This window comes from Eucalyptus grandis, chromosome 4, assembly GCF_016545825.1.
Source record: "Eucalyptus grandis isolate ANBG69807.140 chromosome 4, ASM1654582v1, whole genome shotgun sequence".
Classification (NCBI taxonomy): domain Eukaryota; kingdom Viridiplantae; phylum Streptophyta; class Magnoliopsida; order Myrtales; family Myrtaceae; genus Eucalyptus; species Eucalyptus grandis.
This window is the reverse complement of record NC_052615.1, coordinates 30,546,625-30,567,785: the sequence shown is the minus strand read 5'-3', so window position 1 is coordinate 30,567,785 and position 21,161 is coordinate 30,546,625. Positions and strand designations below refer to the sequence as shown.

Here is a 21,161-nt window from a genome sequence, read left to right as displayed (position 1 = left end):
AAAAAAGGCAAAACAAAAGAGAGATAAAAAAAAAAAATCTAACAAATTTGTTACCAGATCAGACGAATAAGATCCAATGACGAACAAGAGCGTTGGGCAAGTTTTCCATGCACATAATCAGGGATAAATAGATTATTCTGAAAGATTGATGCCTTGTGATTGTGATTGCTGGTCTTTAGTTTCTATTAATTACGTCTTTGACAATCATCTTTAAAAAAACAAACCCAAAAAACAAAAATCATCACTAAAAATCAATTTGAGAGAAGTTTTTCTTGATCTCTTTCATCTATAATGCTTATAGAGTCACTCAAAAGACACGTCTATATATTCATTGATTGACACATGTTTTGTCCCACATTTGAAACGATCACCACTATTGAAATTTATGTGAAATTCGACTAGCAATTAATTGTCAATTTCCCCATTCCTTACGCTAAATTGCAGCCTCCCCAATCTATATTAACCCCTCTTCATGGATCGAAATAATCAACAAGCAGATCTCCATAAAAAAAAAAAAAAAAAAAAAAGGGTCTCTTCTTCAAACGATTCTTAACATTTGCGTTGCGGTCAAGTGGTCAAGAACCAAGATGAGCTCAATCCCCAAGCCTACGTCCCTAGCCTTGCGGCTTTTGTTGACCCTCTCCCTCGCTTCCTCACATGCATCGCCTGGTGGCGGGCGCTGGCTCGACCCTGGCTAGATGGGGCCCTTGATCGTGGCCCCGGGCATGAACATGGCGCACATATGGGCCCGGACCAATTGCAACTTTCACGCCAATGGCCAGGGCTAGTTCTAGACTGGCGGCTGCAACCGGCACCTGGATTGCCAGGGTTGGGGGAGCCCGCCCAACACCTCGGCCGAGTTCGCCCTGAACCAGCCCAACAATCGGGCCTTCCTGGACATATCGCTCGTGGACGGATTTAACATCCCAATGGACTTCAACCCCACCACTGGTGCGTGCCGCGGGATCGGGTGCGCCGTCGATATCAATGGCCGGTGCCTGGCGGGGCTGAAGGCCCACGGTGGCTGCAACAACCTATGCACGGTGTTCAAGACCAATGGGTATTGTTGTACCGATGGGCTTGGCAGCCGTGACTCCCAATTTTTCAAAAATAGTTACCCGGATGCTTACCCACAAGGTGATCCAACAACCACATTCACTTGCCCAAGCGGTACCAACTATAAGGTCACATTTTGCCCATGAGAGATCTGATATGTTAATATCCACAGAATAAGAATAATGTGTGAGAATTAATGAAGTAGCATATGAGCACAATTTAAAGGGTTGTACCACTCACTTCTTAAATAAAACCACTGGTGACGATTTATACGACTACAATAATAATCATAATGCAAGTAAGTCTTCCTCTTGTTTCAGCTCCGAATTATTATCAATTTTATTAAATAATGTTATTATATTTGTTCGCATTTCATAAAATGGTCATGATGAAATGAAAAATCCATAAAATAAATTTCGTTTGACCTTTCCAGCCACCATTTTGTCTTGATTATTATTCAGTTTCAGGTGGACGACAACTGGATTATCACAACTTGAAGTTTCAAACACGTCAACTTACAGAAAATAAACTTCTTCTTCTTTTTTCACTTTTTAACCTTGATGTTAATTAATTTAATTTTTTTCATGCACTTCAATTTTTTGGCCAAATAATTTAGCAGATCAATTTGTTTTTTCTATATATCGCCGGTTGGAAAATTTGATGATGCAAGGATTTGATATGTATATCGAAACATGTGCAATGCAAAAATTATGTAGAAATTATATTTCAATGAAGTTTCATTCTTCTTTTTATTAAATATGTGTGTGATCGAAATAGACTATTAGATCTTGGCCTACACAATGATTTCTCCACTATAGAGATGTCAGTGACGGAGAAAAGAATTTCAATATTTTGAAAGTGTCAATTGATTATTATATGTTAACCGTGAATGTTACTAGCATTTATGTTCGTGCATTCACCAAGTAGTGTTGGGTATATTTGAAGAGAAATACATTTTTTATTGAGTTGAAATTATAAAGTTTATATGAAGTGAAGTTATAAATTGTTATTGGACAATGGGGGGAGTATTGTCCAAATAATTTTAAAGTTATTGCACATTTACCAATCCAATTCTAAATCTTTTAATTGGGCCAATTGAGCTCTAAATTTTTTACGTTTGAGAATTTAAGAACCACAATCAACTGTTCTAAAAGTTTAAGCAGTTAGATGAATGTGTAGTTTATTATTTAAATATTCTAACATTCCCTCTCACATAATTGTCCTAAAAGCTTAAATAGTTAAATGAATGCATAGTTTATTATTTAAATATTTTAACACTTCACTTTACGCTTAGTTTGGTCTTTACCTAATATTAAACGTGGAAATTTAATTGAGGAGGCAAATTGGACCTAGTAAGACTCCCCTTCATGCTTAATCTAGTCTTTTACATAGCACTATGCATGGAAATTTAATTAAAGAGGCAAATGGTGCTTGATAAAATTTGAACTCGAGATCTCTAGTTCTAATACTATGTGAAAATTCATGAATCACGACCAATTATTTTAAAAGTTTAAACTGTTAAATTTAAATATTTTAACATCATGTTTTGCCAGTTGAATCTATTTGGCCAATCTTGGCCTAAAATCGTTGATGCGGTACAAACAATGTTGACGTGGACAAATTTTAATAATATGTTAATATTTTTTTCAATTTTTTCTTTTTCCTCTTCCATTTTTCCTCTAGCCATCATTGGGCCTCGGCGATGGCTAACAATTGACTAGGGCAAGGGCCGGTTAAATCAACCTTTTTGGCCTTGGTACACTTGGTAAACTGCTAGATTGTAAGTGGACCATATGCAAAACACAATAATAATGTGTCGCATCACTTTATATGTCAATTTTTTTTAAATCAATATTCACGTACTTAGAAATTTCTCATTAACATTTGACGTTGATAAGTTTTAGATTTGACACCTACCCAAGATTCAATAGACGACTTTGACAAGCTTAAATTTGACGACTAATAAGAACGCTGGGTAAATTTTGCATGCACATAATCAAATCAAAGCAAATTTGCCGCGTTCAAATTCGAAAGACGACGTTGACAATTTTTTGTTCGGGCACAGACGCAAGATCCAATGGTCGACGTTGACGAGTTTTAAATCCGACGACCGACAAGAGCGTCGGTAAATTTTTGGCGCACATGGTCCTGGGCGGGTAGACGACCCCGAAAGGGCGATGCCGTGCGGTCACGGGTTTGTAATTTCTATTGATAACTTGTGCTTTGACTAAATCAAACTGAGAGAAGTTCCTCTCTCGATCTCTCCGGCTCTCGGTCCTTACGCAGCCACAGCGAAAGACGCGTATATATCCATTCATTGACTCGTGGTTGGTCCCCCATTTGAAACGATTCGTCTGCTCTGAAATTTCCGGGAAAGTTCGCTGGCATTTATCGACGATTTCCCTAGTCCTTACGCCACATCTATGGCTCCTCAATTTACATAGACCCCTCTCTGCGAATCAAAAATAATCAGCAAGTGGAGCTCAATGGAAAAAATGTCTCTTCTTCAAACGGTTCTAGCACTCGTGTCCCGGTCAACTGTTCAAGAACCAAGACGAGCTCAATCCTCGCGCCTGTCCCTAATCTTGTCCCTTCTGCTGACCCTCTTCCTTACTCCCACACATGCAGCTACTATCGACATTGTCAACCGATGCACACACACCATTTGGGCCGCAACATCGCCCAGTGGTGGACGCCAGCTTGATCCTGGCTAGGTGTGGACCCTGCGCTACGCCCCAGGCATAGCACTGGTGCGCATATGGGCCTGGACCAACTGCAGCTTCGATGCCAATGGCCAGGGCTAGTGCGAGACCGGCGATTGCAACCAACTCTTGGATTGCCGGAGCTGGGGAAGCCCGCCCAACACCATGGTCGAGTTTGCCTTGGATACTGATGGCTTTAATTGGTGATGGGCTTAAGGCCCGTCCGCCCATGCTGGGCCCAAAAGGCCCGGCCCACGAGAATAGGGCCCGTGGATGGGGGAAGGTATAAAAGGGAGGAGAGAGAGAGAGATGACACCCGTTGGAAGAAAACAAAAAATCAACGTACGTCTTCTCCTCTCCCACGCACTCTCTCTCTCCAAAGAAAAACAGTAAAGCATATGGCACTTTTTTCTTCCCTTCAAGGCGTCATCGGATCGAACAAGGGCCAATATTTCTTCCTCACTTCCGCATCGGTGTCTAATCTGTGGCTAACAAGGTACGCTCTAATCCGTGGTGTGCTTTAGGATCAGTGATACGTGTTATTCCCGGGTTTCGTCTTCCGCATTGATTTAGGGTTCGATTTAGTGTCGAATCCGGTTTTTGGAGATCGATTATTCCCAACATTGGTATCAGAGCCTTAGTTCACATTTTTCCCAACCCTTTTCATGTTTTGTGATTGATTTTTCACGAAAATTTTCGACCGTACGGATCGGTGCGAGAAATCCCGACATCTGAGCGTTGTTCGCCCATTTTTTCGAGTTTTCGTAAGTCGAAATCAAATTCTGATAATCTAGGGAGAAATGGCTCGTTGAGACGAGTCCGGAGAAAGGTTGTGCACCGCCGGGCGACGCTACACGCACCCACACACGCGGCCAGAAGGCGCTGCGCGTGGGCGCGACGCACCCGAAAGCACTGGCTCGCCTAGCGCGTGCGTGCCGCCGGCCGGCGAACCGGCATGCGTCGGTCGACGGACCGACGCGTGCTGACGTCAGCATGACGTCACCCAACGGTCGATAACCGCTAGGGTGACGTCATCGATTACTTCGAACGACGACGGTTAGCCGGGCGATCACCGACAGCCGACCCGACTCCGGGACACGTGCCGGCTGACGTCTGCGTGATGTCAGCCTGCGCACACGCATAGCACGTGCACCCGGTTCGTCCGACCGGCCCGTCCGGTCCGACCGGTCCGACCCGCCGTCCGACGACCCACCGCCCGTTGACCTGTTGACTGTTGACCGATGTTGACCGTTGACTGACCCGTTGACCGTTGACTCGAAAAAAAATAAAAATAAAAGAATTTGTTTCTTTTTCAATTATGTCTGTGCGGGTTAAAGGTAATCCATTTTTTATTCTGCATTTGTTGCATGAATCATGGAAAATTGTGTATTTTTCATTTTGTTTATTGTGGATTAAAAGTGATCCATTTTAGTTCTGCATTTGTTGCAGGAACTATGATGCGTTATGCATGGATACCTGCAATCCCAAGAACGGACGAAGGAAGAGCTAGACTGAAAAGACTTATGAAAGAATTAGCTGATTATCGGTGGCTTGATGGTGATTTAATATCACACATGGTCAAGGTTAATCAGATGATACAGGAAATCATCTGGAATGGTTATCTTATGCCGTATTTTGAGAATGTGTCAGCTTTGATGAACACTCTTCCACCTGAATGGCAAGCAGTGTTAGATCGGCTATAGGAGGTCAACGTGGTCCCGGATTACAGGGGGCTAGTGGAAGCTTTTGTAAGAGAGTACTATAGGATTGAGTTGGCCAAAACGTCAACCCTTAGATTGAGCATCACATAGTGTAGAGTGAATGCGTCTTGGTGGCGACATGAGAGCTTTCCAAAAGTTTTTTCATGGTTGGCAAATGTGCCTTCAGTTTTCTTAGATACTTTGACTGATAGATTAGAAGGGACTTTCCCTATTTATTTCTTAGATTAGTTTGAGATGTTTTTGAGTGTTGAATATTTCTTTCTATGTTGATATTTCTTTTTGGATATATTACTTATTGTAATGGATTGTTGTATTAGTTGAAAGCATTATTATTTTATTGGATGTCAATTATTTGTTGCTTTCTGTTATTGTTGATTGCTGTGGGTAATTAGCTGTGGGTAGTTTAGAAGTTTTTTGTAGCTTCATAGAATTGATTTTGCATATGACAATCATATTAATGATAGTTTTAAGTTAAGATTTTTGGAGGATGATTGGAAACATAGTGACCTTTTTTATTCTGAAACCTTACTTGAAATTATTCATTAATATGATGGGTCTGTGCAAATAGGGATGCATAAATAATAGGCATTAATTATTCGTGCATGTATCTCTGATGTGTTCAGATCGATGTTTTCAGCAACTAATAACGTAATTGCTAATATGAACGGCGACAATTGTGAAATATTAAATATGAAGATTCAATATGTACTGGAAAAGCAAGAAGTACTAAAGCTCTTGACCATGTTATGGAAGATCTTGAGGATGCTGTGCGTCATCTTGAGCTGGTAGAGGACCACTTAACGGCATGTGAGCTGAAAATAGAAATTTGCAATGCTAGTTCTAGCTCAGAAAGGGCTTTGAGCTCTAAGCGTAATCGTATTGATTCGTTCAATATGTGGGAATGCAAAGGATCAAGTCCTTGTTGTAAGAAATCAAGAGTTAACCAACACAAAAGAGGAAAACGTCCTCAAGTGAAGAAAAAGTTAAGTGTGAGGTGTTACAATTGTAACAAGAAATGTCACTATGCTCGGGACTATCGTGAGCCAAAGAAGATATACACCTCTTAAACATTTGAGAACTTTGCTTTTGTGTCAATTTCTGTTTTATAGGCTGAATCCAATCCTTTATGGACTGTAGATTCAGGAGCAACAGACAATGTAGCGAAGGATAGAGAATCCTTCGTGGAATTTCGACGATACCAACTGGAACTAAGTGGATCTATGTGGGAAACAACTCCAGAGCTGAAGTTAAAGGGATTGGCACCTGCCAATTGAACATGCGTGATGGACATAACTTTGTTCCTACATGATGTTTTATATGCTTCGGAAATTCGTCGAAATTTTGTGTCTGTTTTGGTGTTGGTTAAGCTTGGTTTATGTGTGAACTTCCGTAATAGCGATGTAAATTTGTATTTGGATACAAACTACTGTAGTTGTGGTCACTTTCTGGATGGTTTTAATTGTATTAAATGTTGACTGTGGTAATGTCAATATTTGTTATTCTCTTGCTTCACGTATTCTACTTTATGTGATAATGATGTGAATGTGTGGCATGCTTGACTTGGTCATATTGGCCAACAATATATGAATAGACTAGCCAAAGAGGGCTTGTTGGGCAATATTGAAAAAGTCGATTTGTCCATATGTAAGCATTGCCTAAAAGGGAAAACGATAAGAAAACCATTTGGAAAAGGTAAAAGAGCTTACGTTCCTCTACATTTAATCTATTCTGACATTTGTGGTTCAATGAATGTGAGAGGAAGGCATGGGACTGTTTACTTCATCACTCTTAATAGATGATTATACTCGATTCGGATATATCTATTTGATTTCTCATAAATCTGAAGCATTATGTTGTTTCAAAAGGTTTATGAACTTGGTTGAAAATCAATTAGACAAGAAAATAAAAGCATTGAGATCTGATCGTGGTCGAGAATATTTATCTGATGAGTTCAGAAAATTATGTGATGAAAAGGGAATAGGAAGACAGTTATCTATTCCATATACTCCTCAATAAAATGGTGTTGCAGAAAGAAGAAACAGAAGCCTACTGGAAATGGTTAGGTCCATGACGACGCATGCTAACTTGCCTATCACTTTTTGGAGTGATGCGTTGTTAACTGCTGCCTATATACTTAACCGGGTGCCTTCTAAATCAGTTACTTCCACTCCATATGAGTTATGGACAGATAGAAAATCGGACTTAAGTTTACTTAAGCCATGAGGTTATGCTGCCTATACTCATATGTCCTCTCACAAGTTTGGGAAATTGGGTCCTAAAGGAAGTTGAGTATTTTAATGAGATACTCTGAATACTCGAAGTGGTATGTGTTCATAAGTGAGAAGGAAAGTGGGAGTATAACTGAATTTGAATCATGGGATGTCACATTCTTAGTGGATGAATTTCCTAAGAATGGCAAAATAGGGAAAGATTGTTCCCTATTTGAAACCTTAGATCAAGATAATGATATTGGTAGGTTCGTCCAAGTAGGAGTAATATGAGAAGTGATGAATTGAATTCAACTCATTCTCAATTACATCCACATGATGAGATGATATCGTCATTATCTAATCCGAGTGGGAGCATAATGGGGAATGATGTGCTAAGTGTACAATCTCCTATATAGCAAACAAATCACTAAAGTATTCCCCATCGACGTTTTGACATTGAAGGAGAAACTTTTTTGGTTGCTCCACAAGATGAGGATGAGCCAAGAAATATTAATGAGGCTCTGAATTACCCTAATAAGGAAGAATGGATTCATGAAATGGACGAGAAAATGGAGTCAATGAAATCAAATCAAGTCTGGGAATTGGTTGATCTTTCAAAAGGACACAGAGCTATTGGGAACAAGTGGGTTCTCAAAATAAAGCGAAAGGCTGATGGCTCGATTGAAAGGCATAAGGCTCACCTTGTGGTGAATGGGTATAATCAACAGAAATGAATTGATTATGAAGATACGTTTTTCTCTTGTAGTGAGATTTTCCTCGATTCGCATTATTCTGACAATAGCAGCTAGTCTGGATCTTGAGTTACATTAAATGAATGTAAAGACTGATTTCCTCAATGGAGAATTAGAGGAAGAAATATAAATGGAACAACTTGCTGGTTTCATAGTGAAATGCCAAGAAGAAAATGTATGTTGACTTTGGGAGTCGATATATGGCCTTAAGCAATCGTCAAGACAATGGTATATACGTTTTCATAATGCCATAATGGCATATGACTTTACAATGATAGATGAGGATCATTATGTATATATTAAAAGATCCAAGGATCAATTTGTGATCATATCATTATATGTTGATGATATACTAATTGCCGGAAGCAATATGGAACTTGTCAATACTGTCAAAAGTTGGTTGTCTTCCAATTTTGAATTGAAGGATATGAGATTGTAAACCCATTGACACTCCTATTGCAAAAGGTGAATGATTGAGCCATAGACTGTGTCCAAGGACTCCACAAGAGAAGGAACAAATGAAACATGTTCTAGTGCTGTTGGGAGCTTGATGTACGCTATGATGTGTACAAGACCTGACATATGTTATGCAGTTAGAATAGTGAGTAAATACCAATCCAATCCAGGTTAAGCACGTTGAAAAGCCGTTAAATGAATACTAAGGTATTTAAAGGGGACTGCTGATTATACGTTGAGTTATTATGGAAAGGATCTGCAACTCAAAGGCTATTTTGATGCTGATTGGAGAGGAGATTTAAATGAAAGAAAATCTACCTCTGAATTTGTTTTCTTACCGAATAATGGCACCATATGTTGGAGCAGTGAGAAACAAAAGTGTATAGCCTTGTCCATGATGGAAACTGAGTTCGTGGCATTATCAGCAGCAATAAAAGAAAATGTTTGGCTTAAGAGATTATTGGATCATTTAAGTGTTATTGGAAGTGCTGCAGATTCATTGTTGGTTAACTATGATAGCCAAGCAGCAAAAGCGTACACCAAAGATCCAAAATATCATGGCAAGACCAAATATATAGATACCAAGTATACTTTTGTCAAAGATATGATTGCACGAAAAGATGTGAATTTAGAGTACATACTACGCATAGAATGGTAGCAGATTTTATGACAAAGCCAATATCTAGAGATGTGTTTTGTGGCCATATGAAATCTCTAGGATTGCGTAAAGTCTGATGTACTGGATTGTAATTTCCCTGAAGAGTTCACATTTGATGAATTCGTGTTTTCATCATTAATGCCTATAAATCTTTATTTGATCTTTATGCATCTTAATGCTCAGTGCATTACTTTAAGTTGAGAAAGTATGTCGAACAGATATAAGATTAGCCAACTCACACGGGTAATTGCCTCTATTTACTGTGTGATAGACAGAGATGAGACTATTTTTAAGCTTATTATCTAGGTGATAATCGAGAGCTCAAGCTTAAAATACGTATGTCGCCTTAACTGGGTGTTAAGATGAGGACATAATATTTACTATGTCTGAAAGTAAAATACCCCACATATTTTACTTTATCTGTCTATGATGCTAGATGTGAGTTCTGATGAATTTTGTGAATGAGTAGATACGTGAACTCAAGTTAGACATTGGGTATGTCTGAACTATCATCTGTACGTTATTAAAGGTGTAGACATACGCTCCATGGGAAAGGAGTTATTACCGTAATACGTATTTCATACTACGTATGCATGAAACAACCAATAAGAGTGGCAAAAGTTTGATCTCAATTTTTATGTCGTGTGAGACTCTTGAAAAAAAGAGTTCCTCAATTTTTTAGTCCCCTTATGACTCTTACTTATTCTTAAAATTTCTATTTAGTGTTTGCTATCTTAGGATGTTGCCAATGGTCATGAATTGATTCGATCTAATGAGACATTTCTAGAAAAGCAAGCTGAACTGAAATTGAGAGTTTGAAGAAAAGCAAGCTGAACTGAAATTGAGAGTTTGAAGGAAAGAGGAAGATCGATTTTGGAGAATCACATTGTAGTTTTGTATTCACCGGTTAACCAATTATGACTGTCTTTGAGATAATCATAAATATATATATATATATATATATATATATATATATATATATATTGTTTGAAAGAGATCAAGAGAGATATAAATGTGATCGATCGATCTAGGGTACTGCATACTAAATCTACTCAGGATGTGATGCCCATTATGAGCTGCTATATATTCCTAACAGATGTATGGCAACGAGCTCTCAAAGTATGCTGGTCGCACGAATTATTCACCGGTATGAATGTTGAAGAGAGGTTAAGAGAATCTTGTTCGGCCCACCATGTGCGAGTGGGAGATGATGGTTTTAATTGGTGATGGGCTTAAGGCCCATCCGCCCATGCTGGGCCCAAAAGGCTCGGCCCACGAGAATAGGGCCCGTGGATGGGGGAAGGTATAAAAGGGAGGAGAGAGAGAGAGATGACACCTGTTGGAAGAAAACAAAAAATCAACGTACGTCTTCTCCTCTCCCCCGCACTCTCTCTCTCCAAAGAAAAACAGTAAAGCATACGACACTTTTTTCTTCCCTTCAAGGCGTCATCGGATCGAACAAGGGCCAATTTCTCTTCCTCACTTCGGCATCAGTGTCTAATCTGTGGCTAACAAGGTACGCTCGAATCCGTGGTGTGCTTTAGGATCGGTGATACGTGTTATTCCCGGGTTTCGTCTTCCGCATTGATTTAGGGGTTCGATTTAGTGTCGAATCCGGTTTTCGGGGATCCGTTATTCCCAATAGATACGGTCAACAAACTGGACATTCTAGACATATTGCTCGTCGAGTGGTTCGACCTTCCGATGCACTTGAGGCCCACCACGGGTGCGTGCAGGGGGATCAAGTGCTCATATGACATCAATAGCCCGTGCCCAAAGGAGCTGAAGGCTCCTGGTGGGTGCAGCAATCCGTGCACAATGTTCAAGACCACCGAGTATTGTTGCACCAGTGGTAGAGTTGTCAAATAGATGGGCCGGGTTTGGATTGGGTTATTAATGGGTCGACTCAAATTGACCCATTAACCTATTTATGACCCATTTAAGCCTAATGTAAATTTTTCAACCCATACCCGATCCAATCCATATTAATAAAATATTTTCATATTTAACCAAATTTAGAAAAACTTATTCTTATGTTTTTTTTAAAAGATTATATTACGAAAAAACTTTCAAGCTTATTTCTTATATAAATATATATTATTTTTAAATGATATTGCTAAATTAGTTTTAAACACACAAATTTAATGGACAATTTTTTATAATTTTTAAAAATCGAATTTTAATTATTTTTATTTTTTAAAATTAAATTTTTAATTAATTTTATTTTTATTTTTAAAATATAATTTAATTTTTTTATTTTTGGTTCTTCTTCTTCTTTGGCTGGCCGTCGGCCACGACGACAGCTTGGGGCCGGCCTCCGCCTCGCCGGTTCGGTGAGCTTGAGCTCACCCCTCATAGGACTTGGCGAGGCTCGAGTCTCGTCGAACGTCGGTGAGGCCTCCGCCTCGCCAAATCTAGTGAGCTCGTGGCTCGCCATCGTCGGGTGAGCTTGAGCTCGCACCTCATCGGATCTCGGCAAGGCTTGAGCCTCGCCCGACGCCGGAGAGTTCGAGTCTCGCCCGGATCGGCAAGGCTCGAGGCTCGCCGATGCCGGCGAGCTCGAGGCTCGCTGGCCGGTCGCCGGCCATCGTCATGCCGACCGAAGGAAGAAGAAAGAAAAAAAAAAGAAGAAAAAAATAGGAAAGAAAAAAGAAAAGAAAATTAAAATAAAAAAATTATAATTATAATTTCGGTTATTATAAATATATATATAAATATATAAATATATATAGATATATATATATATATATATATATATATATATATATTGTAAAGTTAAAGAGAGAAGAGAGAGATTGTGAGGTTTTGGGTTAAAATGGGTTCTAAATCCAAACCCATTTAAGACCCATTTAAAATCCACTTAAGATCCACTTAAAATCCACCTATTAAAGTAAAATCATTTAACTACTTTTGTAAAAAACAAGTGGTCCATATATACCCATTTATGATTTAAATGGGTCATATATCATAAATGGGTCATATATGGGTCTAAGACCCATTTTGACACCTCTAACCGGTGAGCCCAAGAACCGTGGCTCAATCGAGTTCTCCCAATTCTTCAAGGATAGATGCCCAGATACTTACATCTCCCCACTGGATGATTCAGCGAGCTTCAGTTGCCCAACAGGCACCAACTATACGGTCACATTTTGCCCATGAGGGCCAGAATTTCACGTAGAATAAGAATAATGTTGGGGAATTAATGAAAGTAGCTCATGAGGTCAACTTATAGGGTTTTTACCCTTCACTACTTTAATAGCTTTGGTGACGATTGATACGAAACACAAATTAGAATTCCTCTCGTTTATACCCCGTATTATTTTCAATTCTTTGGTATGCTGTGAGATTATCCTCTAAATGAAAGGATTGCCTTTCTAATTTAGGGGATTTGACGAGTCGGTCATAATTCAATATCGGTTCGTGTTTCATGAAATGATTATGATGAATCTAAATCCTAGTGAAGATAAATTTCTTTTAGCCTTCCCAGCCAGCCTTTTGCCTTGATTATTTATTCAGTTTCAGGTGGACGACTCGATTATCGTAACTGGAAGTTTCAAATACTTCAACTTAACGAAATATAGACACTTTCTTTTTCACTTTTCAACCTTAATGCTAACTAATTTAATTTTTTTTTTCATGCACGTCAATTTTTTTTGGCCAAATAATTTAGCAGATCAAATTTTCTTTTTCTATATAGAAGATCATCATTTGAACTCAGCCATGGCCTTGATGGTGCAAGTTCATTTTATAGGTATGTCAAAACATGTGGAACGAAAAATTGTGTGTAGAAATTTATATTTAAGTGAAGTTCATTTTTTATTTTTTATATGTGATCGAAATAGACTATTAGAGTTAGCCCATAGATCACTCCACAATAGATTTGTCAATGATGGACAAAAGTATTTCGATATTTTGAAAGTGTCAATTGATTATTATACGTTATTTGTGAATGTTGCTAGCATCTATGTTCCTGCATTCACCAAGTATTGTTGGGTATATCTAAAGAGAAATACTAATTTTAATGAGTCAGAATTATAAAGTTTAAACGAAATAATGTTATAAAATGTTATTGGACAATGGAAAAAAATAATCCAAAAAGCTTTAAACATATTACACTTTTATCAGTTCAATCATAAATATTTTAATTATGCTAATTAAGTTCTAAATTCATGTTTTTCCAATTGAGTTCCCCCGGAAAATTTTGGATTGAAATCCCTAACGTGGCGTTACTGAGCCGATGTGGATAATTTTAATAATATTTTTTTTTCAATTTTTTTAATTTTTTTTTAATTTTCCCTTTTTATATTCCTTCTTCTTTTTCCCCTTCCCTTCTTCTTTTAACTGGTTGCTAAGCCTCAATTGTGGTTGACAACTAGACAGAGGCTCGGGTCGATGAGGCTTGACCTTGCTAATGGCGGGGTGAGTTTGACTTCCCTAGCGATGGCGAGGCTTGGCCTTGTCAATAGCTGGTAGAGATGAGCTTTGCCAAAGGTTGACAAGGTCGACCTTGCCAACTTTTGCCTTGAGTTAGTCAGCTGTTAACACATAAATTTTACTCTTTTATTTAAAAATTAATTACATATAGAATTAGGAGTTAATTTTTTTAACCCCTAACAAAAATATATTTTTATTAAATTGCATAGTATAGGGACATTAGGGGCATCTGCATCACTAGCATTAAAATTTATCAAAAAAATTAATTAATTAAAAATATTTTTTAAATTGAAAAACGTAGGGGGCCGGGCCAGGGCTGGGCCGGCTTGGCCCCTTTTTTGTTGTCCTTTATTCCTTCCCCTCGCTCGGGCCCAACCTTCTTCCTTTCTCGGCCTGGTCCCCATGCCTTTTGGTCTTCTTCTCTTCATGCCACTCGCGCCATTTGCAAAAAGGAAGAGTGATGGAGGTACAAAGGAGACGGCAGTAGGTTGCAGCGTGATCCTAGGGTCGGGGATCAAGCTGGCTGCGACGAGCTGGCAGTTGCAGAAGCCATGCGCACCTATCGCTGGCTGAGCTTAAAAGGAAGAGAGTGACGTGTTTTTGCGGGGTTAGAGAGAGAATCGCGGACGAGATTTGAGGTCCGGAGAGAGAGAGAGGAGATCCGAGAGAAAGGTTGAAAGAACGATTAAGAGTGAGAGTGGAGCGAGAAGTCGAGATTTGAGAGAGGGTAGAGAGCAGGCAAGAGAGAAGCTCGCTTCCCGGTGCCCGTTCTTCCAATAAGTATGTTTTTTTGAGTTCAACCCCTTTTGACTCGAGGATCCCGTCTCGATGACACAAGGCGGTAGGCCACGGCTCTATCCGTCCGAAGCCCATCTGCTGTCCGACGTTGCCAAGCCGGGTAGGGCCCCATCACCCGAGCGCATAGGCACGCTGCGCGTCGCTCCATTTTCGGGCCGCCGGACCGGGGCTCGCGATTCTTCGGTTCGATTGAGTTCCGACCCCTGCGGTGCTGCGTTTTGTTGCCTCTGGACCCTGCTTGGTTGTCTGTTTCTATCTCGGTCGCCTTTTGATGTCCCGGTCGAGTTATCGCTTGCCCTCCAGTCGACGCCCACCGAGGGTTCGATGAAATGTATACCCATGAAAGTTATGTCCTTCTCGCTGAAACCGTAGATCCCTTTGTTCACATCTTGTCGGTTTCTATAGGTCATTGTCGTGATTACTCGCTTCATTTCTTTGCTACGGTTATTTTCGCGAGCGTGGTGTGTTTTGCGTTCATCGTTCCGGTGATGGACGGTAGCCAACCTTGATTTTTGTGGAGGATGAGAATGGATGGTGGACAAATGAGAAGCGTTCAGTTCTGCATCTTCAGTAAGAACGATGGAGGTTTTAGTTTTAATCTTGCCGGCTTTTGCTTAGGATGAGTGAAATATGTTGATCTGCTGGGCTCCGGGCATGACGTGAGTGCAGACGTTCATGAGAAATGAGCAGGGGAGCAGCAAGGAAGACAAGTTCGGCGAAGGCGAGGGGACGAACAAGAAAAAGGAAAGAAATAAGAAAGGGAAAATAAAAAGTAAAAATGGAATAATAAAAGAATAAAAACATGGGTTAGAAGTTTTGTGAATCTGGACTAAGCGTGTGGGCTGGCTTTGGTTTTGGGCTTAGATCATTTAAAAGTGAAATAGGAAATTTGGGCTTGCTTTGTTGAAACGGCCAATTCAGGCCGGATCCTTTGACCCAACCCATGGCTTCCTTTTTTTTTTTTTAGTTTAAAAAAATTCAAAAAATCAGAAATATTTGGAAAAAGCTATAAAAAAAAGAAGAAGAAGAGAATATTTAGAAATTGGACTTTGACCAGTTTCATTAGATTTTTCATGTTAATTTTGGTTTAGAACTAGTTTAGTATAACAAAAAGTGAAAAATTTTTGATAAAAAATCTTGCTCAAAATTGAACAAACTCTTAGGCTACGTCTAGCAATTATGATAAAATTTATGGTAGGATAAAATTTATCATATTATATGTTTGATGTATGCTCAAAATAAGATAATATCATATATAAATGTGATATAGACAAATAAAATTATTCCATGGGAGAGGTGAGATAAATGTGGATAAGATTTCTAATATCTATAATAGGAAATTTTTTTCTCAAATAAAAATTAAATTAAATTTATACTTCAATATAAGTAATATTTGAATCCTAATATAAGATATTCAAAATAACAAAAAAATAAAAATTTATTTTTTAATGTAATCTTATTTTTATTTATATATTCGAATTTAATTCTATCTTATAATATAAATTCACTATATAAATGTATATTTACTACATATTTTAGATGTTTTCATATTTTAGGTATATTAGTACAATTGTCTATTTAATAAAACTTTACTAGAGAATGATGGAAGCGGAAGAAAGAAATTTAAAAAAATTAATTAAAAAAGAGAGAGAAAATAAATAAATAAATAAATAAAAATAAAGTAGACAAGAATGGTACAAAAAGATTTTTACCATCTATATACCAAACAATATATGTAATATAATGTGAATATATTCAACTTTTTTTATTACAATTATCAAACAATGGACATAATATAACAAAATCATCTAGATCTTATATCTTGTCCTATCCAATCCTATCTTGATTAAAAATCCGGATGATTAAATATAACCTTAGGGCTTTGTAATAGGGTTTCATTGTTTCTTCTTCTTTTTTTTAGAAGAGTTATCAATAGATTGCGTGCTTTCAATATATTAATTGTCGTTTACCTTTGGCTTCATTAATAATGGTATCTTTCTTATTTATTAGCGTCAAATGCCCGCTTTGCCTTGCAATTTATTTAATGCATTCCTTGATTGGTTATTATTATATTAATGATTGCATACTTGCATGATCATATCACGTGTTAGTGAATAGGTATAATATCAATTCAAATTGCAAGACAATGAACAATATTAGGTATTGAAACGTTATTAACTAATTTATTAGTGTAATTAAATCTTCAACCCTAAATTCTCTGGTTGCATAGGAAGTAAGGCACACTCCCATGCCACACTTGGTTTCTAGGCTTGTGATGACTCTTTTTAGAAATTCTCATAGCATCACTTTGGAAAACTTGACATCACGCGAGGTATAAATGTGGGAAGGCTGTGTCTAAATCATGGGTCTTTAAGTCCATCTTTTAGGCATAACTCCTAAACTAATTATTCTCTCCCCTAAGGGGTAAGTCACGATAGTCACTGAGGCTTGGTGACTAACAAGAGATAGAAGGAAAGAAAAAAAAAGAAAAAAATTAGGATATTAACAAAAACGATGACCTATGTCCACGTCAACAATTTTTGGTCAAGTGAACTCAATTAACTAAACGTAAAAATCCTTAGGATTAAATTGGCACTACTAAAGAGTTTGTGACTAAATTAACAAAAATGAAGTTTGTGACATTTTGGACAATTTTTCCCATTGGAATTGAATTGCTTATTTAAACATTCAATCACAGTCACCACATCTATACTTATGCATTTATACTATTTATAAAGTTAACTTTCAAATTTGATGTCCATCTATCAACCGATTAAAATACCCTTATCTTCTGTATTTAAAATTTAAAAAGTGAATTAGATATTATATAAGTGAAAGTTCGATATCTCTAAACAGTTACCTAAAAAATGTCCTACTTTCATATTGTATGCCTTGCCTTCGAGAATCATTTCTCTATTCCCCTACCAAAAGCAATATCCATCCATCTCTTATCAGGCACACACAGTGCGAAAAATCTAAATCCTTAGTATACCAATTTTGTAGGCAAACCTTATCATTCATGATTGATTGGTACACTTTGGTAGAATATAAGGGGACCATATGGAAAACACAATAATAATGTGCCGCATCGCTTTATATATCAGGTTTTTTTTTTTTTTTTTTCAAATCAATCTTGACATGGTTAGATATTTCTCAATAAAAGTGCCTTCCGGAACACATGCCGGTTTTGATACCTAGAATATCCCCTCAGCACGAAGCTTCCTCAGCACGAAGCTTCATCCCCTCTATCACCATTTGACATTTGACTTATGAGTCGTGTCAGAATTGTTATCCTGTAGACCGTCCTTATCCCCAGGTGTTAGTTTATCCGATAATGTGTAAGAGAAATCATAAACTCCCAAATTACTTATTGTAATGGAAACATTAGTCGTGGAAACCGAAATATTAAATGATAAAACACATGGCAAATTTTTCTTGGAGATCTATTTAAACTATTTAAACTTTAGGGCTTATCCGGGTGATCCTGTAACTATGACCTTAATCCTATTATATAAGTTCATTAACCTTCGACAAACAAGCTTATGGAAGCCATCCAAATCAACTGTTCCTTGTCAAAAAGTGATCTATCCGACTTGGTCCACCTTCAAGATCAAGATGCCAAAGCCATCAAGTAGCCGCCTCTAACTTTATGAAATAGTGGACACCAGCCTTCATTTAGGTGGCGCCAAAAAAAAAAAAAAAAAAACACTTTAGTTTAGCCTTTATAGGATCTATTATAAAAGCATGCTAGCAATATTTTCTATATAAACCCCCTTAGTAATCCGTTCTGTTAGAAAGCACTGCACATCTTCAATCACAACACAAATTAGAGCTAGCTTGTGCTCCCCCAAAAATGGCCCTCGCCCTCCTCACCGTCCTCCTAGCCCTCTTCTTCGCACCCTCCCACTCCACCACCTTCACCGTCCGCAACAACTGCCCCTACACTGTCTGGGCAGCCGCCTCTCCTGGTGGCGGTCGTCGCCTCGACCGTGGCCAGACTTGGACCCTCAATGTTCCTGCGGGCACCTCCATGGCCCGGATCTGGGGCCGCACCAACTGCAACTTCGATGCTAGTGGGCGGGGCCATTGCCAGACTGGTGACTGCGGGAACGTCCTTCAGTGCACAGGATGGGGCGTGCCCCCCAACACCCTGGCCGAGTACGCGCTGAACCAGTTCGGCAACCTGGACTTCTACGACATCTCCCTGGTCGACGGGTTCAACATCCCCATGGAATTTAGCCCCACCAGGCCGTCGTCAAAAGCCAAGTGTAGGCAAATCAAGTGCACAAGTGATGTCAATGGCCAGTGCCCTAACCAATTGAAGGCCCCCGGCGGGTGCAACAACCCGTGCACGGTGTTCAAGACCGATGAGTATTGTTGCACCAAAGGCAAGTGTGGTCCAACCAATTTTTCCAAATTTTTTAAGAACAAGTGCCCCGACGCTTACAGTTACCCTCAAGATGATCCCACCAGCACGTTCACTTGTCCGAGCGGGTCGACCGATTATACGGTCGTGTTTTGCCCGATGGGGTCGTCTTATTTCCCCTTGGAGATGTTCGGAAGCGAGAGCTCAGAATGAAGGGTTTGGCTAAATCGTGTGGCCAAACAGAGAATACATAATTCAAATAAATGATGATGCTCTCGAGAAGAGCAACGTTCGGTGTTGCTGGTCGTGATTTCCTCGAGTAGTTCTTGTGCTGTTTTATTATGTGTGTCGAGAAGTAGTTCCTATGTTGTGTTGTTTCATTGTGTATGTATCTATAAGAAATGCGACCTCAGTTTTCAAATAAGAAAACCAAGTTATCTTACGAGCATGTATAAGATCGATCAGAATGTATTAGGCACTTTTTGAAGGGGAAAATTCTCACGAAAAATGTTAAACCTATTGTATTTATACTAATTCATTTCTAAAACTTTTAATTTGGTCGATTTAGTTATGAACCTTATAATAATTTGTCAATTTAGTCATTCAACCTAATTTTGATTGGAAATTGCCGATATGATGGTTTAGTTAACATTAATTATTTTACATGACATGATCGGTACCGACGTGAATAATTTTTTTATTAAATTAATTATTTTATTATTATTATTTCTTTTTTTGTAACCCTAGGATAGCGAGAACATTGTGGCCCTCAGCCAAATTTAGGTGAGGGCTACAATGGCTTGGCCTAAACCAAGCAAGGGTCGATTGTGTACCTTGCCAGCAAAAGTAAAAAAAAAAAAAAACGAGAATAAAAAAAGAAGAGGAAAAAAAACTAGAAAAAAATTATTCACTTAAGTGCTACTTGTGCAATGTAGGGTGACTCATGCTGACTAAACCGCCACATTGGCGATTTCCAATTAAAATTTGTTGTAATGATTAAATTAGTATAATTGAAAGGTTTATGACCAAATTAACAAATTGTCATAAAGTTTAGGATTAAATTGGTTAATTTAAAAGGTTTAGGATTGAATGGGCACAAACACAATAATTTTAGAACTTTTTCGGTAATTTCTCCCCTATAAAGAGATAGAGAGTGGGAGAGGGAGAGGGGGTTGCATGTAGATTTTGGATGTGTACTGGGGCAAGCCAGTCTTTTTAGGTCGAGGTAATGCAAAACATATATTTCGAATGTAAAGAAAGTTTTTGATGTGGGGAGCACAATTTGCCATTTGCGAGACCTAAAAAGCAGGCCAAAAGAATTTGGCGTATGAGTATACGTATAGTGTCACTACTTATACTGAGATGGTAGTCTATTTGGGGAACATTCTCCCATAAATTGCACGCATAATTAATGTTTCCGATTGAGTATATAAAATTGCATTTCACAAATATATAATGTTGTTATTCGTACAGCGTTTCTACATATACTTAGATGGCATTTCTATCTAGGGGAGATTCTTCCCTAAAGTGCACCCCCGGCCACTCGGAGAAGGCCCCTTCTCCGGCACCATCATTTCCCTGAACCACGCTCGCTGCGTTCAAAACGGGGAAGGCTTCACGGAGATCAAGCGTGCTGGCCGTTCCCTTTCCTTGTTTCCAAGGGAGGGACTGTGGCTGGTCCAACAGTGGGGAGGGCTTATTTTTCCAGCCCCCTCCCAGGCTGTACCCAGGAGCAGACAAGGGACTCCCACCCTAGGGAGGTTATCCCTCCGATATCCTAGGACCCGTCTTTCTGGGCTGTCAAGGCCTTTTAAGGACCTGCTTAAGTCCCCCTATTGATACGTAGATTGAGCTAAGCGTATGTATAAGATTTATCAATAGCATCCCATGTATTGCACAAGCCTGAATTTTTTTAGCCGTGTAAAACTGAAATATGCAACTTGACCATAAATTATTTGTTAGATTGCATCCTATTTGAACAAACTAAGGGCAGAAGTTTAGTTTATAT

General features: G+C 38.8%; 2 pseudogenes across 1 annotated transcript; both read left to right on the top strand.

The window, feature by feature from the left end:
* The first annotated feature begins 587 nt into the window (after positions 1-587).
* LOC104443130 lies at positions 588-1,202 on the top strand (annotated as a pseudogene).
* Positions 1,203-3,536: 2,334 nt separating this feature from the next.
* Positions 3,537-19,603, top strand: LOC104443129 (annotated as a pseudogene). Its single transcript, XR_005550299.1, has 4 exons — positions 3,537-3,951; positions 11,201-11,415; positions 12,583-12,710; positions 18,700-19,603. The product of XR_005550299.1 is annotated as a PR5-like receptor kinase (transcript).
* Positions 19,604-21,161: the final 1,558 nt, after the last annotated feature.